The sequence below is a fragment of the Tachypleus tridentatus genome, chromosome 9 (assembly GCF_004210375.1).
Source record: "Tachypleus tridentatus isolate NWPU-2018 chromosome 9, ASM421037v1, whole genome shotgun sequence".
Taxonomy (NCBI): Eukaryota; Metazoa; Arthropoda; class Merostomata; order Xiphosura; family Limulidae; genus Tachypleus; species Tachypleus tridentatus.
In genome coordinates, this window is record NC_134833.1 from 79006139 (window position 1) to 79029876 (window position 23738).

General features: G+C 34.3%; 1 protein-coding gene and 1 long non-coding RNA gene across 2 annotated transcripts in view; one reads left to right on the forward strand and one right to left on the reverse strand.

Moving 5' to 3' along the window:
- The window catches only part of LOC143225565 (kielin/chordin-like protein), a 79400-nt gene extending 69196 nt beyond the window's left edge, over positions 1 to 10204 (reverse strand). The window contains exon 1 of the mRNA XM_076455261.1: positions 9318 to 10204. The gene's annotated coding sequence lies outside the window, so the exon portion shown is untranslated. The remainder of the gene's footprint in view (positions 1 to 9317) is intronic.
- Positions 1 to 23738, forward strand: part of LOC143225569 (uncharacterized) — a 38887-nt gene that overhangs the window by 10876 nt on the left and 4273 nt on the right. The window contains exon 2 of the long non-coding RNA XR_013013925.1: positions 10497 to 10646. This is a non-coding gene — a long non-coding RNA (uncharacterized LOC143225569). The remainder of the gene's footprint in view (positions 1 to 10496; positions 10647 to 23738) is intronic.

A 23738-nucleotide genomic window follows, 5' to 3' on the forward strand; every position in this document is an offset into this window, starting at 1 on the left:
AATGATCATTTCATATATATTGTGTAATTTTACGATTTTCGGTGGCGGCCATTTTGAAAAGGGCCCGAAAACCCCCTTATACCATGAAAGTGCAACTGGAAACATATTTAATCTTCAAAAGTATCCTAAAAACTTAAAAAAAAAGTTGGTTTCAGAGGATCATGGGGGGAAGGGGTGCAGGCAGACCTATTATACATGCCCGACTATATCCCAAACGATTATTGTTTAGTATTTGAAGTTAAGGCACTGTAGTTAACAAAACAGGAGTTCAGTCACTATGACAAAATAAAATATAAAAACCTCGAAAACAGATGACAGCCACACCAAGGGACAACAATTGTTAAAACAGAGGATACAAAAAGCACTCGACCTTGAGGGTTATGGGTGCGGATCCCCTTCGCACAGAATAAGCTCGCCCTACCAACCATAAGACGTTATAATGTTATGATCAATCCCACTATTCGTTGGTAACAGCCCAAGAGTTGGCGGTGGGTGGTGATGACTAGCTATCTTCCCTTTAATCTTGCATTGCTAAATTGGGGATGACTAGCACAGATAGCCAACGTGTAGCTTTGCGCGAAATTCAAAACAAACCAAACCAAAACCTAGCAAAAAAAAACTGTCAATGTAAATGGGTGGCAGTCATAGAACGGGATAGTCTATTAAGAACAAAGTCATTATTTACACAAAAGATATTCAATTTAGCAACAGTGATTAAAAGAAAATGCGAGGTCTGTTCAAAAAATACGCAGACTGTTTGAATTGCGCGGCTCCAGTTGGTTTCAGGGGAATCCGCTTGGTGTTGCTAGGTTCACACAGATCAGCTGATTACGACGCCATTTCCCGATTGCAGATATCTTCATTTGTGTATTAGCTACGCGGTTTTAAGTTAAGTGCGATTTTTTTCGTTTGGCGGATTTCAGAATGAATGACCTGAAGGAGCAACGACTTGCTGTGAAATTTTGTGTTAAACTTGGAAAATCTGCGACTGAAACTTTTGCTATGCTTAACACGGCTTACGGTGATGTTGCTATGAAGCGTACGGCATGTTTCAAGTGGCATGAACGTTTTAAGGATGGTCGACAGTCCATTGAAGGTGATGAGCGTCCTGGACGTCCTTCCACGTCAACTGACGACCCACACTTTGACAAAACCCTGGTGCGGGCAAATCGACGTCTGACTGTCAGGGAGCTTGCTGAAGAGTGTGGGATATCAGTTAGATCTTGTTACGAGATTTTGACCGAAAAATTGAAGATGCACCGCGTTGCTGCGAAATTTGTACCTCAGAACTCGTGAGTTTTTGGCCAAACACTCGATCACTGTTCTTCCCCACCCCTTCTACTCACCTGACCTTGCTCCTTGCAATTTTTTCTTGTTCCCCAAACTCAAAAGACCCTTGAAAGGAAGAAGGTTTGTGACGATTCCCGAGATTAAAGCAAATGCGACGAAGGAGCTGGAGGACATTACAAAAGAAGCGTACCAGGACTGTTTCAACAAGTGGAAACACCGTTGGGATAAGTGTGTGCGTTGCGGAGGAGAGTACTTTGAAGGGGTCCCAGACCTGTAACTTCTAAATAAAGTACATTTTGTTTTATGACGTCAGTCCGCGTATTTTTTTGAACAGCCCTCGTAGATGGAAGTCACACTAAGGGACGGTATAAAAGACTCAGTTTAGGAGAACATAAGTTCTGTAAATGCCATAAGACAGGTAGGCAGCTGCGACATAACATGAAACAGGACAGTGACAGTTAGAATAGCAAATAAATAGGTTTAACACCGTAACTAACAAGATAAGTTCAGTAAGAAGTACAACAGACGGCAGTTCAGAGACAGTAACTGACAAAAACAGATAACAGTCAAAGAAGGATATATAGCTTACTAAAGGCTCTATCATAATGATTATAATAACACAAAATAAGTTCAGTAACTATCACAACAGAAGTACAGTTACTGAAGGAAAACAAATAGCAATGTAAGTTTTCTTAGAGCAAAGCCATATTGGGGCTATCTTTTGTGTCCACCGAGGGGAATCGAAGCCCTGATTTTAGCATTGTAAATCCGAAGATTTGCCGCTCTCCTACCTGGGGACAACAAATAGCAGTCAATGAAGAGTATACAGAATTAGCTAAGAAAACTATAACAATATAGCACTGACAGCAAAAGATGGGATATACAATTACCAGTTAAAGCGTCTAATGGAAGTGAGGTTCAATACTGTGACAGTGGTAAACAGTAACATCAGTGAGTCACAATGTTTAATAGAAAATTAATAGCTGTCACATCAAGAAACCCATAAAAAATTCAAACACTGTTTTATAAAGAAAACGGAGGATTCGTTAAGTGTGACAGATACGTATGGGCTCAGTCCTAGCAACTGACAGAAAACAAATTATAGTCTCAGCAAAATTTAGTAAATGAAAAACTAAGTCAACATGTCTAGTAAGAGGAGTTCAATAAATAAGACATGAAAACTACTCAGTCATAGCGACAGATAGCAAAAACCGTCACTATGGGTACTACATACATAAACTAGAATACGTTTAGACACTGTGGCAAGACGCATTTAATAACTGCACATTGTAATAAATTATAAACAGGTCAGTTAGCGACTGACATTATAAACAGATCAGACTGTGGCTAACAGTATAAACAAATAACGTTACCCTACAGATCAGACTGTGTCTAACAGTATAAACAAATAACGTTACCCTCATGACTTGGTTTAAATGATATTAAATATAATAAGGAACATGCTGTACATGATAGATGGATATCTCAGGTGGCAGTCACGGCAAGAGATAGCATATAAAAAAGTTCAACAACAGTGGCTAATTGGATTAAATAAGTTTCAAAGTTTCCACTAAAAAGATATGCAGCTCAATCACAGCCACTACGAAGATGGCGGACACAGAAAAGAGAATCATACAAAACGTTCAATATTCTTTATAATAATAGAAGTTCAGTAGCTATATGACAACAGATATAGTTCAATCGTGGTAACCTACAGCAAACCACGAAAAGTAACAGCAAAGTGTTAGGCCTGGCATGGCCAGGTGGGTTAAGGCGTGCCACTCCTAACCTGAGGGTCGCGAGTTCGAATTCCCGTCGCACCAAACATTCTCGCCTTTTCAACCGTGGGGGTGTTATAATGTGACGGTCAATCCGACTATTCGTTGGTTAAAGAGTAGTCCAAAAGCTGGCGGTGGGTGGTGATGACTAGCTGCCTTCCCTCAAGTCTTACACTGTTAAATTAGGGACAACTAGCGCAGATAGCCCTCGAGTAGCTTTGCGCCAAATTCAAAAACAAACAAACAGCAAAGTGTGGCTAAACGTCGGTAGTCGATAAAAGGAGAATTACTAACAAATTACTCATTGCGGTCAATGCAATGGAGAGCATCCATATAATTTAGTTGCAATGTTTTGTAACATAAAACAAACTAGTAACTACGATAACACCAGACAGACAGATCATAAGAGCAACTTACAGATGATAGAAAAGAAAAGTACATCACAAAAATAATATTTTAAGTATATGCAACAACGTAACAACCGAATAGTATAAAAATAGTGGGTATCAGAGTGATGAGAGAACGGTTCAGAATCTTGAAGTCTAGGAAAAATAGCTACTGCATTCAAACAGTGAGATTATTCAACGGAAAAATTAATTTAAAAGTGACCAGTAAGGGATATGAAGAACCAGGTATAGCCTCTAAAAACAACTCAGTCACAGTTACTAGAAAAGACAGACCATAACTCATAACATTTTCTACAAATCTATCGTAAGAAGACAATTAATTGACACATTGGTAGGATAAAAAGTAGTGACCTACTGGTCTTGAGACAAGTGAAATAATGTTGGCTTATCTCACTCGTCTACAGGGTTGTCCCTTCTCTTATGTTACTAAATTATTTCTGAAATATATATGTGGCCTCTTTCTTTCTTTTCCAAATTTCAGTGTTTGTAGCACAGCGGCATTAGTATAACCTCCTTCAAAGAAACATAATTACTATGAAGAAAGATGAAACTGGAACAGTATATTTTGCCCAACACTTTACGTAATATGTTTAATCTGTATGTCTCTTGACCTACTAACCGAGTAAATTGTTTTCAGAGCCCTAAGTATGGTAGTCTAAAAAACAACAACAACAAAGAAATAGTAACTATAAGTTTTTTAATGTCACCTGTACATTCTCTTACCATTTGATACATATTTTAAAGTTTTCCAAAATAAATAACAAAATCACACCGCTCATACCGTTTCTTACATGCTTCACAATGTTGGTACCCAGTTAAACAAAATGTCTATACAGACATGCTTCACAGTCTGTTATTTGTTTTTAAAATGGTGTTGGTGATTTTATGTTTATTTGTTTGTCATTAAACACAAGGCTACACAATTGGCTATCTGTGCTCTGCTCACCACGGGTTTCTTGGAGTGTGAGCACGCAGAAACTGGAGGGGGAATTTATTGTTGAAAACTCCCAACTGATCCATCTTAAGTTGATGGTCTTTTTTAGCAGCATATTTTGAAGAGTTATTTTAGTTGAAGTGTTAAATCAATAAAATCGCCCAACTAATTACACAAAATAGAAAACAATAAACTAAGAATTATACCAGGTGTAAAAAAAAAACCTATAAAAATATAACCCTAAAATGTAGACATAACAGTAAGTATTACTTTAATGTGGTGATAGTGGTGAATTATCAAACGTTAGTCTTAACGGAGTTCACGACAGGCTACTTGTACTTACTGTCACTTCTCTTTTCAAATACAGTGATAAAAATTATCCTGGTAGTTATATTTCTATTAATTTTACATCAGTGGTGAGAATATTTTTGAATATTTTATAGAAAATGTTTTGCAAAAAACATTTTGACAAATTTTAAAATATAGTTAGATAGTGAACATGGTTTAACTGAGGGAAAATCTTGCCTTTCTAATAATCTTTTGGCATTCTTTGGAGAGGTAACTGCTCAAGTAGATGAGGGTAAAAGTATGTATGTGGTGTATCTGGATTTTTCAGAAAGCATTTGACAAAGTGCTACTTAAAAGGCTTGTTGAAAATTATTTCTATAGGTGTATGTGGGGGATAAGTTGAGTCATTGGATAGAAAAGTGGCTCGATGAAAGAAAGCAAAGAGTTGTTATAACAAGAATTCGGTCAAACTGAACTACTGTCACGAGTGGGATGTACTAGGCCTAAGCGTTAGGATAATTCTTTTTTCTTATACAGATCAATAATATGAATAAGTGGTCAATAAATGACTTAAATGTGCTGATGATATTGAGATGGGATATTTTGCTGGTTGTGAGGGGAATGCTGCTGCTTTAAAAATGATTTAAATCATTTGGTAAATTATGCAAATGAACTGTGTATGGCTTTTGATTATATTAAATATAAAAAGTAATGCATGAGGGTTATTATAATCTGAATTATACTTACGTTTTTCATGGAAATAACCTTAATAGTATCATGAAAGAAAAGGATCTTGGTGTTCTGGCTGATAAGTCTCTTAAGCCATCCAAGTAATATGCTGTTGCTAATGGTAGGGCAAATAGGATTTTAGATTGTATCAACAGAAATATTATAAACAAGTCTAAAGAGGTTATAATTTTATTGCATATACATCACCGGTTAGACTAATGTTTAGTATCGAGCTCCTTATTTTACAGGAACATTAAATTGCTAGAAAGTGTTTAAAGAATGGTTTGTGTGTGTATGTGCCTTTGTTTTAAATTTCGCACAAAACTACACTAAGGGTATCTGCGCTAGCCCTCCCTAATTTAGCAGTGAAAGAGTAGAACAAAGGTAGCTAATCATTACTACCCACCGCCAACTCTTGGACTACTCTTTTCCCCACAGATAGTGGGATTGACCGACACATATAACGCCCCCACGGCTGAAAGGGCAAGCATGTTTAGTGAGATGAAGATTCAAACCCGCAACCCTCAGATTGCGAGTCGATTGCCCTAAACACTTGGCCATGCCGAGTCGTTCTTGAAGATATCTCTATTAAAATAAATTTCAAATCGCAAGATTTCAAACAAGTAGGTCAACAGCGGAAAACAAAATTCAATAAGGGGTAAGTAAGCGCTCAAATCTATAAGTTCGTGGTCCCTAAGCTAAGCCAGCTGAGAAAATGTTAATTACAATTTAATACATTAATATTAAATACACAACAAATGTAGAATGTAAAAAAAAAGAGATGAATAAGTTCTACCTGTTTATTTTATTTCAATAAAATCCCCAAGTTCCATCCTGATCTTAATTAGTATAATACTGAAACCAACAGAGCTAAGAACTCTACCTCTCATTTAATTTGATGAGATGTCATGATTCTTCCTAACACAGTAATTCAGTCATCAAGAAAACGCACAAAACGTGACACAAAAAAATATATCAGGGAAAATGTCAAACATACCTTTTGTAAAAGTAGGGCAAACACAGCGATATGGATACACTATCCGCCAAATTTAACTTTTATTTGCAAATCTTCACATGTGGAATAAATATGCCAAAAACAATAAAGCTTATAACACCAACAATTAAACCGACCATTTATTGTCAGAAGGCGATTGTGAGAGGGTAATTGCTTTTGATATTTTTAAATTAAAATTTTATCGACTCGATCATTGAGGACGACAGGTAAACTTTACTTCTTAAGAGATAATAAAAATGGAGAATGCCTAAGTAAAGAATGTATTGTTATCATAAAAACAAAAATGAAATTTACTTCAAATTCTTGTATTAGATATAGAGACATTATCTAACTTCCCCCTTTTAGTACCTCATGTTTTTAAAATATCTGTCTTGTTGGTTAGTTAGTTATTTTGAATTTCGCGCAAAGCTACTCGAGGGCTATCTGCGCTAGCCGTCCCTAATTTAGCAGTGTAAGAGTAGAGAGAAGGCAACTAGTCATTACCACCCACCGCCAACTCTTGGGCTACTCTTTAACCAACGAATAGTGGGATTGACTATCACATTATAACGCTCCCACGGCTGAAAGGGCGAGCATATTTGGTGCGACCGGAATTCGAACCCGTGACCCTCAGATTACGAGTCGAACGCCTTAACACACTTGGCCATGCCGGGCCATATCTGTCTTGTTTGTGTGATGGTTTCTCTTCATGTCCTATGTCTTGGAACTACCTCCTCCATTGTTGATTATACTTATTATGATGGACATTATATACACGTCTGTCGAACATTTCAAATTCTATGACAATGAGTTTCTTACAAAATTTCCACAGATCTTCCAATTTAAGAGGATAACAGCTTCTAAAATTATGTTTAATCAGGTCAAAAACACAAAAGGATAAAAAACGCTAGAATTGCACTAAGGAATTTGGTAGTTAGTAATCAAATGGTACTGCCATGATGCCAGTTTTTTCATCCATCTTTCTCTTGAAAGTACCATTGCTTTCTATATGTGGCTAAAAACTTGTAAACTATTGGCTTAAGAGTCTTCGTAAAATTCAAACCTTTCTTTGTTATCTTGTTAATGATAACACAATACAAATACCTAACTTCATCCTAATGGTTTGTGGACTGGAGGGTTCTCTTTCGCAACAATAACTTTCACTTTTTGAATGCGAACATTACTATGGATTAACTTGAAATGTGATTTCGGAATCCGCCTGTTGCTGTACGAAATGTTCTGCTATGTACCCTTTCTACCTCTCTTGGGAATATTGTATTCTTTTTTTAATACATTGTGGTCTTTGCACAGTTTAACAAACTCCCTCAACAAATATTCTTCCTATGAAAGAGTTCTAACATGTTTCTCCAGTCATAAGTTATACGTGGTGTCATCGCATTGTTACATTGTCTAGAACTGCCATAAAACAAGTACATAGTGATAAATATGTTGCAAGTGGCAACATATCGTATTTAAACATGATTAATCATCTTTTGTTCACATATTAACGTGCCGGGTGTGATGAACTGATAAAGTAAAAGAACCGATACTTAAGATGTAAGTCATAATGTTGTATTAACTTATGACAACTCTACTACGTATGTCTAAATTAGCAAATACACAACTAGCAATGAAATAAAATCTTAAATATATCAAATGTTGCAGTTTGGCGCATTCGCCGATTATCATATGTATAGAGTTAGATATGAAAGTTAGATATTGAAAACTGGTAGATAACTTTGGATATTCTATAGAATTACATTGTTTGAATAGATATAACTATTTAGTATCATGGTACTAAAATAGTAACTTCTAAAATAACATCTAAAAAACACAAAAGTACAGAATTTGAGTTTATTGCCAGTGTTGGCATCAACAAGAAGTTTAGTGACAACTTCCGTTTGTTTGCTTCGTTGTTCAGATGATCGTAAAATAGTGAAAAAGATCAAAGGTGAAATGTCTTTGGATTGTCATGTGAACATCTGAATGAAAAGTCACTTCTTTTTACGAATAACTTGCTTCTAACCATAGTCCTTGTTCATTAGTCAACTGATTTCTTACAAAATACATGTGTAATATGTTCAACATAGAATAGGAACGTACACAACACACAGTGTGCAAACATTGAGTACATGTAGCTTATCCATGTTCAACCTCTGACGTAGATTAGGCAAATGACGATAAGATACGGGGCTCGACATAGTAATCTCAACTGTAAAAATGACTCCATCAACTAGGGAAACTTTAATACGATAACATATAAAACTGAGCGATTAATATAGAAGTCAGTAAATCTGCAGTGTAAACAGTTCGTTGTTAGCTTTACACATTGTGTGTTATAAAATACACAAAATATATATAAGACGAACTTTAAATTCTTGGAGGTTAAAGAATCTTAACTACATTATATATATATTTATATGTATGTATAAAAAAGCGTTGGAATATCATACTTCTTTTATTATTAATTTATTCTACCGGTTTCGGTGTAATCCAACGGTCGTGGGTTCGAATCCCCTTCACACCAAACATGCTCGCCCTTTCAGCCGTGGAGGCGTTATAACGTGACGGTCAATCGTTGGTAAAAGATTAGCCCAAGAGTGGGTGGTGATGACTAGCTGCCTTCCCTCTAGTCTTGCACTACTAAAGTAGGAATGGCTAGCGCAAATAATCCTCGTGTCGCTTTGCGAGAAATTCAAAACAAACAATATATATAAAATTTACAATATTTGCCATTATTTTCTTTCTTAAAACATACATATTTAAATATACAACAACAATACAATTTATGGTAACTGTTATTGCAAATTATGATTTATGTACAACAGTTTTACAAACTTACTGAGTCTTATATCTGGTCTTATGCTAGCTAGCTTTATTCTTAGGTATAATCTCACCTAAGTTTTTCACAGCTGAAGTTATACAATGTCTCCCCGAAGTTAATTCTCTGAAGTTGAACGATTCGTAGAGTTCGAAATGTAACTAGCCAAATATCTGTGGTCTTCCGATTAATAAACGTTTATCACAATTATTCCTTTCGAGATTTATAGTATGCTGACTGCAGCGACCCAACAATATTATACTTTAAGACAACGTTCTCGAAAGTTCACTTGGCAACAATACTGGCAATCACTAGTATTGCATATTTTTCTAGTGCATTGTTGATGCTTGCACTCGAAAATCTCTACAGATTTAGAGAACGGGCATGACTTTCACAATACACATGCGTTTCTAAATGTATGTTAAACTGAAACAAACATAGATATTAAAATAATATTAAATGCGTTACAATTAACTTGAGGTACCAGGCTATCCAGAAAGAGTCCTGTAATAAGTCGCCCCAAAACCATAGTAAGCAATTTACGGTGTATTGTAACAAATGAGAATTCACAAACACATCAATGGCAAAATCGTCTATGTGGTCTGGGCAACACTACGTAACATAATCAAGCAAAATCTTTATCTGGAACAGCGACACAAGTCACATATACAAAGGTGTTTTCCATAAAATACTCTTTTCTTCAACCATCGCATACTACAAAAGTTTGAGAATAAAACGGGAATTCATGCATGGATTACTGTTACATTGTAGTTAATAGTACTGGCTATTGTCAAGATGCATAGTCATCAGAATAAGCATGACTAAACGTGGCGATACGAACTGTAACAACGTTGTGAGGCTCCAAAACTGTTTTAATCTTATGTACTCAACCTCATTCTATGCCAGCAGATTTGAAGTCCAAATATCTATTACACCATCAACACGTCACGAGTTTGCTAGAGTGAATAAGTGATTGTGATGTCTTTGAACTAGCTTTTATATTTGTCTCTGAGAATGTATGGTTTTTATTACTTTGTCTTCCTGTTTTTTTTTATGTTAAACTGGATATTGATACCAATGAAAGCGTAATAATAAAAGCCAACAAATAGAAGTGGTTTGGTGTAACAATGAATAACTCATATAGAGAGCGTAATTTTGTATGTTTCTTGTACAACATATTCTTTAAATAAATTGTTTCATTTTTGAACGAGGTGTCAGATATAACATTACCTTTCAACTGGGTTTTATATAACAGGTCACACAGTGCAAGTTCAAGAAACAATTAAGAAACGTCATTTTTGATTATATATGGATGTCGTGGGTGTACTGAAGACACGTGATGCCCGTGCCAAATAGTATCCAGATGTTTCAGAGCGCAGGCGTGGCTGAGACAGAGAGGATGTGGGTAGGTGTAACTGCGTTTTTTAAAAGAATAGACCTTTGCCAATTAACAAACAAAAAGTTGATTTTATGGCTGTGTTTTTTACTGATGTCTTTCTGTACCTTGCGTCAGTATCAACATATTCAGTGTATCTCAAAACCAATTAAGATACAAATCTATTAGTTACAGAAAGGGCTGAAAGCTTTCACGGTATCTACTTGTTGGATAACTTTAAGTGTCGCGAACGTAGTGTCAAAACAATTATTCTGCATATAATTAAAGTCTAGATTAAATGTAAGACGTACTATCTATCAAGTATACAAAAATAAAATATCCTTTAGAATTTCTAGTACATCAATAACTTGATAAAAGATGTTTCGTAATAAATACCATTGACGAGGATCAGTCGCATGGAAGGATAATGAAGGATAGTTAGATGCAGGGTATATTGTTTCTAGTTTTCGACTATTTTAACCGGCACTTATATGTTATTATACGTAATGTTTATTAATTCGTGTCATTACATCTGTAAATAATATGATGTTTTTAACTGTCTGTGATAAAATAATTCACCCTATAACAGCGTTAACTTGCTTATCTTAATATTGTTGGGTATAAAATACACAGTAAGATATTTCACACCATAACAGTGATAACCTGTATATCATAATTTGCTTGAATGTAACTTACACAGAATATTAGCATGCTTTTTTTAAAAAAAAAGAAAGAGCTAAATACCCGATCATGAGATGAGAAATACCAACTTTTATTAACCATATTTACTGTGGTTCCTAACTGTGAAGATTCGGCATGGCCAGGTAATTAGGGCGCTTGACTCGTAATCTGGGGGTTGCGGGTTAGAACTCCCGTCACACATACCCGCTATTTCAACCGTGGGGGCATTATAAAGTGGCGGTCAATCCCACTATTCGTTGATAAAAGAGTAGCTTAAGAGTTGGCGGTGGCAGTGATGACTAGCTGTTTTCTTTCTAGTCTTACACTGCTAAATTAGGTACGGCTAGTGCAGTTAGCCCTCGAGTAGCTTTGCGCGAAATTCAAAACAAACCAAACTTACATGAACCATAAGTTTACTTGTTATATAATCTAAAGCAACTAGCCTTATTATTTACTGCCGCAATTTCATTCATTTTCAATGCTCTACATCTACCATATTGTATGAGGGAAAATAGTTACATGTTTAAACTGATATACAGATATTAATTCATGCACATATACACACGCACAATAAATTTACAGTGTTGATGCCAGCGATTGTTCAGAGAACAGTTTACAGTGTTCATGTACCCACTTTTGTTTAAAAAAAAAACAACAACAAAAACAGCCAGTTTACAGTGAGGATGTCACCACTTCTCTACAGAATTATTTACAGCGTTGATGACATCACTTGTTTGTAAAACTGCTTACAGTATTGGTTACTACTTCTCTGCAAAACTGCTTACAATGTTAATGTCACCCCTTGTCTGTAAAATAGTTTATAGTGTTAATGTCACCACTTGTCTGTAAAATAGTTTATAGTGTTAATGTCACCACTTATCTGTAAAATTGTTTATAGTGTTAATGTCACCACTTGTCTGTAAAATAGTTTATAGTGTTAATGTCACCACTTGTCTGTAAAATAGTTTATAGTGTTAATGTCACCACTTGTCAAAATAGTTTATAGTGTTAATGTCACCACTTGTCTGTAAAATAGTTTATAGTGTTAATGTCACCACTTGTCTGTAAAATAGTTTATAGTGTTAATGTCACCACTTGTCTGTAAAATAGTTTATAGTGTTAATGTCACCACTTGTCTACAAAATAGTTTATAGTGTTAATGTCACCACTTGTCTGTAAAATAGTTTATAGTGTTAATGTCACCACTTGTCTACAAAATAGTTTATAGTGTTAATGTCACCACTTATCTGTAAAATAGTTTATAGTGTTAATGTCACCACAAAATAGTTTATAGTGTTAATGTCACCACTTGTCTGTAAAATAGTTTATAGTGTTAATGTCACCACTTGTCTGTAAAATAGTTTATAGTGTTAATGTCACCACTTGTCTGTAAAATAGTTTATAGTGTTAATGTCACCACTTGTCTACAAAATAGTTTATAGTGTTAATGTCACCACTTATCTGTAAAATAGTTTATAGTGTTAATGTCACCACTTGTCTACAAAATAATTTATAGTGTTAATGTCACCACTTGTCTGTAAAATAGTTTATAGTGTTAATGTCACCACTTGTCTGTAAAATAGTTTATAGTGTTAATGTCACCACTTGTCTGTAAAATAGTTTATAGTGTTAATGTCACCACTTGTCTGTAAAATAGTTTATAGTGTTAATGTCACCACTTGTCTGTAAAATAGTTTATAGTGTTAATGTCACCACTTGTCTACAAAATAGTTTATAGTGTTAATGTCACCACTTATCTGTAAAATAGTTTATAGTGTTAATGTCACCACTTATCTGTAAAATAATTTATAGTGTTAATGTCACCACTTGTCTGTAAAATAGTTTATAGTGTTAATGTCACCACTTGTCTGTAAAATAGTTTATAGTGTTAATGTCACCACTTGTCTACAAAATAGTTTATAGTGTTAATGTCACCACTTGTCTGTAAAATAGTTTATAGTGTTAATGTCACCACTTGTCTGTAAAATAGTTTATAGTGTTAATGTCACCACTTGTCTGTAAAATAGTTTATAATGTTAATGTCACCACTTGTCTGTAAAATAGTTTATAGTGTTAATGTCACCACTTGTCTACAAAATAGTTTATAGTGTTAATGTCATCACTTGTCTGTAAAATAGTTTATAGTGTTAATGTCACCACTTGTCTACAAAATAGTTTATAGTGTTAATGTCACCACTTGTCTGTAAAATAGTTTATAGTGTTAATGTCACCACTTGTCTACAAAATAGTTTATAGTGTTAATGTCACCACTTGTCTGTAAAATAGTTCATAGTGTTAATGTCACCACTTGTCTGTAAAATAGTTTATAGTGTTAATGTCACCACTTGTCTACAAAATAGCTTACAGTATTGATATTAACACTTGTCTTCAAAACAACTTTTAAAAATGATGCTTCCACTTGTCTAGAAAATGACTTATGACACCATTTACAATACTGATGTTTCTACTTTTATAACAAACAATTTAAAATATAGATGTTCCATTTACTTACAAAAAACTTACAGTTTTTATCTCCCCAGTTGTTTAAAAACAGCCTACAGTACTGATATTTTTATCTCACTTGTCTACAAAACAACACAGGGTATTAATGTCATTATATGTTAGAGAAATAGTTTATATATGTAGCTAACGGGTGATTTACGTAGTTTATTCATAAAGAACGAAACTGCATGGTTCAGGACGATAATCTTGTAAGGGAAGTTTAAAAATTGTTGCAAAGACGTTCAATGTGATTTCATTCGTTCATAAAAAATATATCTAGCTTATTCACAAACTTACCAAGACTCGTGTAGATTGTCGTATTATAATATTGCAAATAGTTTGTTTTTTCAAGTATAAGAAAAAAATTCGGAAATATAAATATAATTTGTTGTTTATTGCTTGTTATTACTTTGGTTGGAATACGTCACTTTTGATATATTGTTTAAATAATGTAAAATTATTGAACTTATAAGTGAAAATATCTCTAATATTGTAAAACTATGTAAAAATTAAAAAAGAAACTGGGATTGTGTAAGTGACCTTGTTGAAAGGTACTTATTACAGTGTACATATCAGAATGATAGAATGATTTCTACAGTAAAGATAGAAAGAATAGCTTACAATTTTTTGGTGCATTATGATGTATTCGTGGACACTCACGCTTCGTTTTTAAACCTTATACATCTTATAGCGATGTTTTAAATGTTTCCTCTTGATATAAAATACACACATGCATGAAACAAATGGAATGAACTGTTTGTCTTATAGATGTAAAATTTTATCGGCGCAAATACATGTAAAATAAAAATCTATTTAACGAACAATTTTTAGAGTTTATAAAGTGACTATTTCGCTTCACTAGAATGCAGTTGGCTAAGAGTGAACGATTTTATAAGCAAATATGGATGTTAATGACCGTTCCTTCCGTAAGCTCTATATTTATTCGTCAACCTGAATAAAACAAAACGTTCGGATTGTTTCCTTCAACAAATTCAAACGTGCCAGTAATGGTATTATTAAAAGAATACAGCTAGGCTTAGCAGACAGGTTATTTCTGAATGGTAGTGTAATACAAAATGATTGGAAAGAGGCGTGCTAGATGTTCTCGCGTCCGTGGACTCCTTGCGTCAAGAGGAGACATAAGGTTATATAGTAACTGATTTCTACATTGAGAGAAGACGAAGTGGAAAACTAGTGTGAGAAAACTACATCTTTTTCCCTCACTAACCTTCAGAATGACGTGTGTCCCGTCAGTTTGTTCGTTCACACACGCAGCTTCCTTAGGAAGCGGGCTTGGTCTATACGATATCTGTTGTTTGAATAAAACTTCATCCAACATGCAGCTGGAAACAGAACATAGTTCAAATTACCTACGTCATCAAAAGGGTATAATAATACAAACCAAAACATGGCTCAGTGTTTGTGTCTCTGTTTGTTTATTATTAAGTACAAAACTACACATTCAGCTATCTGTGTTATGTACAGAGCGAGTATCGAAACCCATTGTTTAGTGTACATACCGCTGAGCCATCGGGCAGGGAAGGAGAAGAGTAACAGGACTGATTTGTTTTGTTTTGCATTTCACGAAAAGCTACACGAGGGCTGTCTGCGCTAGCCATCCTTAATTTAGCAGTGTAAGACTAAAAGGAAGGCAGCTATTCCTCACCATCCACATCCAACTCTTGAGCTACACTTTTACCAACAAATAGTGGGATTGACTGCACATTATAACGCCCCTACGGCTGAAAGGGCAAGCATGTTTGGTGTGACGGGGATTCGAACCCGCGACCCTAGGAATCAGTTGGCGAATAAGAAAGAGTGCGTTTTAATATATTTATCTGTGTATATTAATAAACTAGTTTTAATAATTCCAAAAATCGTGCCTTATAGAAAATAACCTGTTTCGTAACATCTATCTGTGTTTCTTATTCAAATATTTTTTTTAAAATCCCCTCAAAAATGTGACTTACTAAAAATAACAAATTTCATATTAATAGCTGAGTATGTTAAATAACAATTATACTTCCAAACAGCACGTAACTTTTTAAAACGACAGTAATCAACCTATCTATAGTTTGTTTCTTTCGAATATTTACAAAAACTATACAAAAGCTGTCTGTCTACACTAGTCGTCTGTAATTTGGAACTAATACGCAAAAACTCCCATTGTATATTCTTAGGCTATTCTATCAAAATAATAGGATATGATCGTCACTCTTATAACGCATGCATGACCTCAAAGTGCATAGTTCGAGGAAACGAACCGTCGATCCACGCATGCCCTCAAGCCACATAGCTATGATATTAATAAAATTGTTTTAGTAATACAAACCGAACACGACTAAAGAAAATAAAATGTTTGTAGCGACACAACTGTGTACATTGAACAGAAAATTTTACTAATCCCTAAGAATGGCTACTTATAAAAGAGTATGTTTCAAGTTATTTACTTACACATCGTAACAAAATAATTTTCGTAATCCAAATCAAAATGTCGTTCAGTTTAAAACAGTGCGTTCCAACTGTTTGCTATCATTTTGACCTGAATTCATCTTCAGGTTTAGGGTTGCTCCCAAGGAATATTTTATTTATGCAACAAGCCTTCTTTTATATTGAAACATGTGTTTACCAAACGTGGTGACCCATGAAAGGAAAGAGATCTCGATAACTGAGAGAAGACTGGGCCACTGCAACACACTACTTATTGTGGCTACGGCCAATTAAGCAATAGTGAACGACATCCTTCTTCAGTGTACTAGATTCTATGCTTTTATACATTGCTAGTGTTTAGGTGTAATTGCTCATGAAAGCCTGTTATTTCTGCGGTGTCGTGCTTTTGACAATATGGGACTTATTTGTGTGTGAAGTTATTGGCCACTGAATTTCATCCTTTTATTTTAGATATAAAAAACACCAAAAAACAGATAACAGAAGAACGATTATATAAAAAATAATTCCTTTGCACATTGATATATTATTTTACATTTTTAGTCTTAAACTCTCTAAATAGAAAGGGACAAAGAAGAAACTGTTGACTGGCATCTGGTATAACAATTTAGGCTTATGGATAAAACATTGCAACCACAACACGGTGAACTACTTTTAAAGTTGTGGGTTATTGGAAGAACACCCTTTAAAGCCAACACACAAGAGGAGTTATAGCGAGATGGATCTTCTTAACAAACTTTTATCAGATATTCTTCTTAAACTGTCCAGCAAAAGGATGTCAGTTGTTAAGTGGATCTTTTTGTATTAATCTTTACATTTCCCCACTCACCAGTGAATATAAAAGCCTAATGTACTGTTCTTTCATATATCCCCCAAGACTTCTCCATTAGTTTCAGTGTCAGCAGTTTGGATATTCAAAAATTTCTTCCCTTGGTTCTTTAGATTGTTCCTAGTTCTATAGTAAGGACGAGCATTGTTATAAATATTAACTACAATAATATTGTCCCCTTGTATTTTAGATCATGAAAGAAAAAGAACACAAATTAAATATCTTTGTATTTTCGAAAGATAAGAAAGGTGATAAAAATCATTTCCACAGCAGAAATAAACTGTCGCACTCTGATGTAGGTGAACAGGTGTCTTTGTTAAACCGATACAATGTGTCTGTGATTTTACGAAAAGCTTTATTATCCTCTCTAGAAACACGGGTGGGTGAATCAACATATACTGCAGCCTTTGTTCTTGCTAGTACTATCACTAAACAATTGGGATCCCCTTCTTTGGCTTTGACGTAATCCGATCCTCACCGGAGTCTCACCTTTCTAGCATGGACATGCCTCTCAAACTTTAAACAAAATATATGGTGAAGATTACAAAAAGGTGGTCTAAAAGACAAATCACAGAAAGGTTCCTTACTTTGATCTTCTAAATATTGTTAGCAAAAATATCCATTCTGATAAGGAGGATTGTTGTTGTTGTTTTGAATTAAGCACAAAGCTACACAATGGGCTATCTGTGCTCTGTCCACCACGGGTATCGAACCCGATTTTTAGCGTTGTACCTCCGCGAACATACCGCTCAGACACTGAGGAGACGATGAGTTTATTTATTAATATAAATGCCATGAAAGCCATCAATTTTTTACCAATCTTATACAGGATATTTTATACCCTACTTTAAAGAAACACTCAACGTAAAAACAGTATATGTACCTACTTGAGTATGAGTGTCTCTACCAGGTCAAAAACAAGGTCAGGCTGAAGTGAAATGTGAAACAATAATTGAGAAAGACCTAAATTAAAGGTCTCTGGTTAAAATGAATATCACACTTACCTAATACGACCGTAATAACACGTGACTGGTCATTTTTTTAAACATATGTAAGACCGAAACCTCTAGATCTTGCATCTACAATAACTAAAGGATATTATTCTCGACGTCCTGAAACAAGAAAACTGTAAACAATATTTTCACGAGAGGTAACAGATATTACCAAATGCTGAAAATGATACAGGAACAAAAGTAGCTTGAATAAGGTCAACTTATCGGTTTTCCTGACCGCGTGCTATTTAAGAACCTGTAAATATTCAGAACTAAGTATATATTTATAAAAAGCGCTAATACTATAGAAAAAGAAACTTACTGTATGTTTCTACAGCAAAAGTGTTTAGATGAATTCAGACTGTTTAATATAAAAGGAATGAAGGTGAAATTCTCTATTGTTTTCGTGTAGAAAGAACGCGTACAAGAATGTTTGTATTATTTAAATAGCAAACATATAGATATAAGGTTTACATTGAATGATCAAAAAGAACAAAACTATTACTTTTAGTATTAGTTGAAAATAACAAGAAACTATACACCATAAAACTAATTTTACAGGATTATACTTCAACTATGATAACTTTATTCCAGATCTGTATAACATTAATTTAATTAAGACTACAATACATAAAACTTGCGGACTTACAACGCTAAAATCCGGGGTCCGATTCCTCGTAGTTCACATAATGCAGATAATACATTCCGTAGCTTTGTACTAAAAGAAAACATCTAGAACTATTGGTGCTTAAAACTTGTTTTAGTGGCATTTTGTTGCTTTTATATTCAATAAGGCTCTGTACTGTTAATTACATTATTCGCCTCCTGTAATAAATCTTGTAATTTTAAAACAAAAATATGACAACTGTTTCGCCAACATAATAAATTTGTATGTATGCAGATGTAACATATACACTTTACAATGCCTTAACTTCATGCGTCTTAATTTATTAGTTACATCAGTTAAACTCAGATTTATTGTTCTCACTCCAAGAAAAAAAAAGTTATATCTAAAAGCAATCACAAAAACAATGTTAGATACAATCAAGCTTTCTTCCTGATAAATAAAATATTTTAGCTATTTACTTTTATCTAACTAATGTTGAAACCAAATTGTGTTTCCAGTCGCAACTTAAAAAAAAAAAAAACTGCTGTCTTGTCTCAATGTTTGTCCTATACTAAATTCCAAGAAATAATTACTTTACATCAACTCAGATCTAACGTTTCAAACTTTAAAATCCTACATGAATTGATTGCTTCAAGCAAAATATGCTCAATTTAAGCGAATGCGTGATATTATTTCATTCTGATTTTCATAATAACCCTCACTGTATTAAGGTTTATGAGAAAGATATTCTGGGTTTTATATTGCCCCTCGACTGCCTTACCCACCATTGATCGTACTACTTTTCCAAAGTAGGACAAGTGCAACCCTGGACCACACAGCTGGACAAACTTTCTACAGACTATCTACTGCACGTATACGTCAACTTCTGAAACACGTTTAATAACATGAAAATCACGCAAGTCTACTGGGGCTTCCTCGGGAAACTTGACAGGTATGTGAGTCAAATGGGGTTGTCGTGATTCCAGTGTCTTCGTATAACTATATTATTCAAGCAAGCATTTATTTCATGGTCTTGCTGGAAGCTCGTGAACTTTTGGTTTGCGATTCTTTATTATATTCAAATCCTTGTTTGTTATATTCTTTATGATGCCAGAAGATGTGCACAGTTTCATTTCAATGATTTGTTTTTTATTAGAGGGCTCTCTTTTGTAACCAGTGTTTACTTCACGGATGAGGGCGCTGCTTGGGATTGTTTTATGATGTAGGTTCAGAACCCCTTGCTGTTCTCAACTATCCTGCTAGAGTTTTTTCTACTACTATGGAGAACTATGAAGAATCCCTTCTTTGAAACGTTCGGCCGTTTATTTACATAAATATAGGAATATCCTTTACTTGTAAAGTTTGTATCACACTCTTTTACCATACCTCTACTCATACAGCACTGTACTGTATCGAATGGTAGTGAATTCACTATGAACCATATCAGGCAGGCACATCCTATCTAGAGATGGCTGAGATTCTTCATCAAAATGGTATTTTAGACATTTTTTAATAGGTCATCAGAACTCCACAATATCAGACAATGTTTCCTTTTATAACAATATCTATGTAATGGCTACTGAGTCACATGTTCTGGGAATGTTTCTAAATATTACAGCAAAAAGTTTTGAATTTCTTGTTCGTCTATTACATTACATGATAACTCAAAACGAAAAACAACGACGTCAACCAGTTTCATTGTGGTGACATAGTTTCAAACGGAGTATCTGTTTTTATAAATATTGTTAATACCAATTAGTAGTAATTAAAAAAATACAATTTTAATATAAACAATGTTATTATTATCCCTTGAAGTTAGGTTTTTTACAGAAATTTGGCGTTCCTTTGAAAAGCCTAAGAATAAAACAGGAATTAGCCTGGCTTAGGAAACAAACACAAAGGACAAGATAAACTTAGTTGTAAAAATAATGACAAAGTTCATCACAGACCTTTTAGCCGAGTACACAAAACCCACACAAACAACAAATTGCCTTGACCTCCTAATAAACATAGCAAAAGCTCATCAAACCTTACATACCACAAATATTAACAGCACTTATGGGATACTTGCTATCAACTTAAATTCACTGTTGTATATATCAACATTCAATGTGCACTGGCTTCTAAGAAACATGAGATCGAATACATAATTCAACAAACTACCTCAGAAATTGTAATATTAAGTGAAACCTTATTATACAAAACCAATAAATTTAAAATACCATACTACACAACCATCAGAAAAGACAGACTAAATAAATAGGATAAAAACAGAGGAATGTTGATGCTACACAAAACAAATCTATCAGTTAGTGAAATTCAAATCAGCAGCAACAACGAACATATAACTACCGATATCATGTTAAATAATCGTTCAACCATTACAATAGCAAGAATTTATTGTTCATTCACAAAACAAATACTTAAATTTAATTAACAACATGTTTTCCCACAATCAAAACACCATTTTGATAGGAAATTTAAATAGTAAACACATCAACCTTGGATACAACTTCACACATGCAAATAAAAGACTTCCCCAATCCATAGAAGAAAACAACATAGCCTTCCTAAATGACGACACGTCTACGCATACTGCGTATGCCACTAATACCATTGACATACCAGACATATGCCTAAGCTCGTATAGCATGAGCCAAAAACTAGTTAAATTTCATATAGGAAAAGATGTAGACAGTGATCATTTATATATATATATATATATATAAAAGATAAATTTGACTACAAAAAAGCAAATTGGAAGGAGTATCATAAATAATTAGACCATTGGCTACCATATAAAATTATGAAAATAGCTAAAACTAAAATAGATATTGATAATTGCTATCAAATAATCACGAGCGTCGTCAAACCGCAACATATAAAACAATACCAAAACAACAACATAAAACTATAAATAATAGATGGAAACCACACAAACAACTGTTAACACTAATCAAGCATGGACGTCAATTAAGAAGACAATACATGGAGACAAGAGACAGAGAATTAAAAACACAAATAAATAAAATAAGAAATAAACTCAGAGCAGAAGTTAAATTATACCACAGCACATACAAATGAAGAAAAAGCGGAAGCATTCACACAACAACTTCAAAACACGTTTAAAACACAACGGCCCAGACATGAACACATATTTTTACAACAAAGTAAACAACGTTATAACGAATGACAGTAAACTATTTGAACCACTTTTTTCCAGTCAACTTAAATAACTATCACATCAACAACACAAAGGAATACACAAACAAAATGCTAACAAACACAATTTCTGCACAAGAACTCATAGAAACAATAACTAACACAAAAATAAGTCACCAGGAGAAGATGGTATACAAGCCATTCTTCTTTAAAAAAGTCACTCCGAAATTATTTGAACATCTCACAGCAATTTTTAATTTGCATTATACTCTGGTTATATTCTGGTTTCTTGGAAGCATGCAAATGTATTAATGTTCCACAAAGATGGAAAGCCATCTAATAACCCAAATAGCTACCGACCAATCAGCCTGACCAACTGTGTAGGCAAAATTCTTGAGAGAATAATCAATAACAGACTCTCCATATTCCTGGAGACAACATCAAAATTACCAGAAGAACAACACGGTTTCAGGAAATTCAGACAAACTACAGACCATTTAGTGAGATTAATTAAGTAATTGTTGATAGTTGTAATAAACGAGAATGTACTGTCGCTTGCTTTTTCGACATTGAGAAGGCATTCGACACTGTATGGCATAATGGTCTCCGGTTCCGAATGCAAGAAATGGGACTACCGCGGGGAACTATTAGCTGGCTATCTAACTTTCTGGAAAATAGAATATATACAGTTAATGTTGAAGGGACCTTTTCAGAGTGTTTCACTCCAGAAGCTGGTGTCTCTCAAGGAGGGGTGGTTAGCCCTATCCTATTCATCCTGTACGTGAATAACATGCCTCTAAAAGATCCAAATAATGGATACTCCTCACAGTTCGTAGACGATGTGGCAGTCTAGAAAAACGCACCAATACCAGCAATAGCAGTCACAAATATACGACCACAATTAAAAAGAATAAGTGAATATTGTCAACAATGTAGTATAAAAATAAACACAACTAGTAGTATTTATAAATTCAACTAAACATAAAAAAGCACAACCACAGATCTATAGGAATGGAGCACTTCTTACATCTGCAAAATTTTTATGACTTACATTTGGCTCAAAACTAACGTGGGTAAACTACATAAATAATATTAAAAGAAATATTTGGCGAAAAATAAACCATACTACGAGTCTAACTGGTAAAAATAACAGATAACCGTAAAAAATATATAAAACGTACATAGACACGTCATTGACTATGCAGCTCCTGCATGGATAAATGTAAGTAAAACACTACTTCAAACAAAACTACAAACAAAACAAAATACACTACTCACAACAGCTTATAAAGTACCCAAAACTACATCATCAGAATTCATGCATAAATACACACACATAGAAACAATAGACTCCTACATAGTACAATAAATTATTTTCAAAAACATTGGAGAAAAAATGAACTAGTAAGTGAACTATACATGATGAGGATAATACTAAACACCTTTCCCCAGTGAATATATATATTTTTTAAGTAAAAAAGGCCACCCATAAACTAGACTCCACATTAGTTTAGGGGCTAATTACTAAACATTGAAAGGGTTTTATGTAAATATTTTATAGTTAATGCCTATCTAATGAAAGTACAAATAATTATGAAACTATAAAGAGAAATGATTTATTTGCACCAAGTGTATGTGCAGATAGTGCATGGACATTGCCCTGAAAGGGGCCTGAGTAAATGCGGGTTACTCTGGCCCTCGTGTAAAATGTATAAATACACTTGACACTTGACAGTTGTAAAACTAAATATAAAGGAAGGAGGAAGAGGTCGACGAAACCTGACCCTCCTGGGTATATAAACATCAATACCCAAATACCTATGAGAGAGAGAGAATTAGCCTGGCATGGCCAAGTGTTTAAGGCACTCGATTCCTAATCCGAGGGTCGCGGGTTCGAATAC